The sequence below is a fragment of the Mycetomoellerius zeteki genome, unplaced genomic scaffold, assembly GCF_001594055.1.
Source record: "Mycetomoellerius zeteki isolate Tzet28-1 unplaced genomic scaffold, Tzet1.0 scaffold1663, whole genome shotgun sequence".
Classification (NCBI taxonomy): domain Eukaryota; kingdom Metazoa; phylum Arthropoda; class Insecta; order Hymenoptera; family Formicidae; genus Mycetomoellerius; species Mycetomoellerius zeteki.
In genome coordinates this window covers 1-4,465 of record NW_017256617.1, presented here as the reverse complement: position 1 = coordinate 4,465, position 4,465 = coordinate 1, and positions in this window count along the sequence as shown.

Sequence of the window (4,465 nt, the reverse complement as noted above, 5' to 3'; positions counted from 1 at the left end):
TTCGAGTAAAGATTATTGAGGAACACGATGCTCGCCGCAACGAGCACGCGTCCGCGGCCATGTACGTGAAAGGCAAGCACGCGCAGCAAAAGAAGCCTAGCGCCAAAGTTAATAATCCAGGAAAGGACGATATTCCACAGAAGACCAAAAAGTCAAGAGTGAGGTGCAACAAGTGCAAACCGTTCGGTCATAAGGCCACTCAGTGTCATAACAAGGACGAGAATCCAAATGATGCGTCCTCGAACGCAGTCGAACCCGTATCATTGTGCGCGAGTGAAGCCATGATCGCGAAGACCGCAGCTTTCGCGCGCGGGTGGTGCTTGGACAGTGGTGCAACCTCGCATCTATGCAACGACGCTAAGCGTCTCTCCAACGCTAACTTCTCAAGGCGTGGAAAACTGAATCTCGCGAACGAACTTTCCACCACAAGCACCGCCGTGGGGACCGCGGGCATCGCGGCTGATGTATTTGGTTCGATTAGGAATGTAGCTATTACAGACGCACTATACGTACCGGACCTGCGCACAAATCTACTATCGGTCGGAAAGATTACCGAGCGAGGATACACCGTGACGTTCGATGTAAACAGCGCCACGGTCTCGGACTCCGACGGTAACGTGGTTCTCATCGCCGATAAGACCGACGGCCTTTATTTCGTGCGAGAACGCCATGAATCCGCTCAATTGCATCCGAAGCATCTACGACGCGTAATCGCGAACCCAAGGTATCGTGGCACAGGCGACTCGGACATCTGAATATGTCGGATCTTCGTCAAGCGGAACGAAACGGAACCGTGCGCGGATTGAAACGCGATGAATTGATCGATGAAGCCGAGTGTGAGGTGTGCATCAAAGGCAAAATGTATCGAAATCCTTTTCCAAAGAAATCCTCTCGCGTATCCGGTATGCTGGAACTCATTCACTCAGACGTATGTGGACCGATGAGAGTCGCTTCAATTGGAGGCACTAGATACTTCGTGGAGTTCATCGACGATCACACGCGCTGGTGTGAAGTGCGCTTCCTAAAGTCAAAGGACGAGGTCTTCCAAGCTACCACGGAATACATAGCCCTTGTGGAGAATCAGCGAGACTGCCGAATCAAATGTCTCCAATCAGACAATGGAGGAGAGTATACGAGCAGCCAGTTCGATTCTTTTCTAAAATCGCGAGGCATAACCAGGGGACTAACCATCCCGCACAACCCAGAGCAGAATGGAGTGGCGGAGCGCAAAAATCGTACGTTGATGGAGACTGCGCGTTGTCTGCTGATTCAGGCGGAACTTCCCCCACGATTCTGGGCAGAGGCGGTTAACGTGGCGAACTACATAAGAAACCGATGTCCCTCTAAATACCTTAATGGAAAGACACCTTTCAAGATGTGAACTGGAAACATTCCTGATGTCTCCAACCTACGCGACTTCGGTAGCCGCATCTACTGTCTGGACAGAAAACCGGGAAAGAGCAAGTTGGAGACGCGATGTCAAGATGGAATTCTCGTGGGATTCTCAGAAGAGTGCAAAGGATATCGCGTGTGGCTGCCAGACAGACACGATTGTAATTTCGCGCGATGTCAGGTTCTCGGCTCACCCACTCATCGGCACGGACGAGTATAAAGACTTCGCACCCGACAACCCTGACTGGGACCCGGAGGAACGAGGCACTGACAATCGCGAGTTCGTGGAGATGGAATTGGACTCATCAACCGACGAGCGACCCGACGATGAAGAAGCCTCGACCGACGACAATACGTCGACAGCTCCCCCGACCGTGGTGAGGGCTTCGGGTCGCCCCAGGCTACTAAGGACGGGCCAACCCGGACGCCCCCGAAAGCTCTTTCACCATGCTCCCGAGATGACCCGGTATATAGAGGAGACTGATCTTCCGGAGCAAGCGCTGCTATCCGAGGTACCGATGAGACTCGCCTTGACAGGTCCCGACTCGGAGGAGTGGCGAGACGCCATGACTCAGGAGATTCGCTCAATCATCAGAAACGACACTTGGGAGCTGGTAGATCGTCCGCGCGACACCAAAGTCATAGGCAGCCGAATTGTACTGCGCAACAAAATCGGATCGGACGGCGGCCTGGACAGGAGGAAGGCTAGACTCGTGGCGCAGGGATTCTTGCAGCAGCCAGGAATACACTTTACGAAGACATTCGCCCCTGTTTCCCGACTGAGCACGATTCGACTCATTGCCGCTTTGGCCGCTCGGCACTCCATGTCTATCAGACACTACGATGTCGCAACCGCCTTCCTAAATGGAGAGCTGCAGGAAGAAATTTATATAGAATCTCCAAAGCAACTAAGGGAGATCTTGGAGCTCATCGTCAACTCAGAAAGAGACGACGAAGTCGAAGCAAAGGCGAGGACCATGCTGCTCGAGATGAACAGTGGCGACAAGGTATGCTTGTGGAAGAAATCGCTGTACGGACTGCGTCAGGCGGGACGACAGTGGCACGCCACTTTGACGCACTCCTACACCTCGGAGTTGTTGCATCCGCTGGAGACCCGTGCCTCTATTATAAAGGGCAAGGGGAAGATATCATGCTAATAGCAATATACGTCGACGACATTCTGGTGGCCTGCAAGGATCCTGAGATGATCGAGAGACTCGGGAAAACTCTATCCGGACGTTTCGATATCAGGGATCTCGGACCCATCAACTACTGCCTGGGAGTTAAGTTTCATAGGGACGGGCAACGGATCATTATGAGTCAACAAAGCTACATCGAGGAACTTCTCAATCGGTTCAACATGATCGACGCGGAGCCTATAGGTACTCCCATGGATACCAGTACAAAACTAATCAGGAGATCAGAATCCATCGAGATGGATGAGGACGTCCCATATCGCGAGCTGGTTGGATGTCTAACGTACTTGGCAGTCACCACTCGACCTGACATCAGCTTTGCCGCAAGCTGTCTGGGCCAATTCAACAATTCATATGGAAGGGCGCACTAGACCGCGGCTAAGAGGGTCCTACGGTACCTCAAGGGAACTAGGTCTCGAGTTCACCAGTGCTGCGGGACGCTGAATGGTTTCGTCGACTCCGATTGGGGAAATTGCCCCGACTCCCGTAAATCTCATTCCGGATTTATTTTTCAGCTCGCAGGTTGCCCACTGTCCTGGGATTCCCGCAAACAGAAGACCGTAGCTCTATCTTCCACGGAAGCAGAGTACATGGGGCTTACCGAAGCTGCCAAAGAATCAATTTACTGGAAGACGCTACTCAGCGAGCTGGGTTTCGACAATCTCGCTGACATCGTCTTATTTAACGAGGCTCTACTACTGGCTGAGAACCCGGTGTTTCACGCGAGGAGCAAGCACATCGACATCCGGCACCATTTTATACGAGAGGCTTTAGCGGATAAACGACTGCGGATCTCTCACGTCTCCAGCAGCGACAACACCGCCGATATGCTTACTAAGAGCATCCCGAAGTCCAGACTTGACAAGTGCATAATGTTGGCCGGGATGCGTCAGTTCGGAATGGATGCTTGAAAATTGGACTCTCGTATTGAGGGGAAGTGTCAGACTAAGGACATTTAATTTTTTTTAATTTTACTTCTCCTTATTTTTCAAACGAGCCCGCTCGTAGCAATTCGCGACCGCCAATCACATGTCCGCAACGACTACTTACGACAAACCCCGAGCTCCTCCGAGCTCGCCCCACTTCTCTAAAAAGAACTGTTAGTCGTGCTGCCGTGCTCATCGCGTACAGTTTGTAACGTTTACAATCTTTCTTTTCTGCACTGAATAAATCTGTTCTTTTTTTATTTTTTTGCATCTCAGAGGACGTGTTTACTTTCTCGCAAACACTACCTGCCACTCCTAACAGGTTATGGGCCCAGGAGGCTCACAGTGACACGCGCAGTAAAGTAATAAAGATCGGCAAAGCTATCGAGACCACGTGTTAGTAAAAAAGGAAGTAGTGCGCGATGAATTCCGCGAACGTAATGAGATTCGAATCGCTAAAACGCGATAACTACGATACGTGGAAGATATATATGGAAGTCTTCCTAACACGAAACGACGAATGGGACTATGTATGAACGTGAAGCCCGAGTTTATCGCCAACGATACCGCTAACGCCGCCGCCATTACTGCATGGAACAAAGGCGACAGCAAGGCCAAGTCGGATATTGTACTGTCCATTAGTGCTACGGAACTGAAGCAAATTAAGGGATGCAATACGTCGCGAGAAGTATGGATGAAGCTGGAAAGCATCTATCAGTCCAAGGGACCGGCAAGAAAAGCAACCTTATTGAAACAGCTCATGCTGCGCCGTATGACGGAGGACGGCGATGTGCGCGAACACGTTGCGCAGTTTCTTCGACGCGGTCGACAAGCTGAGAGACATGGAAGTGCAAGTGAACCCGGACGTGCTCGCGATCGCGCTCCTTTACAGTTTGCCGTCGAGTTTCGACAATTTTCGCGTCGCTATTGAATCGCGACACGAACTGCCCG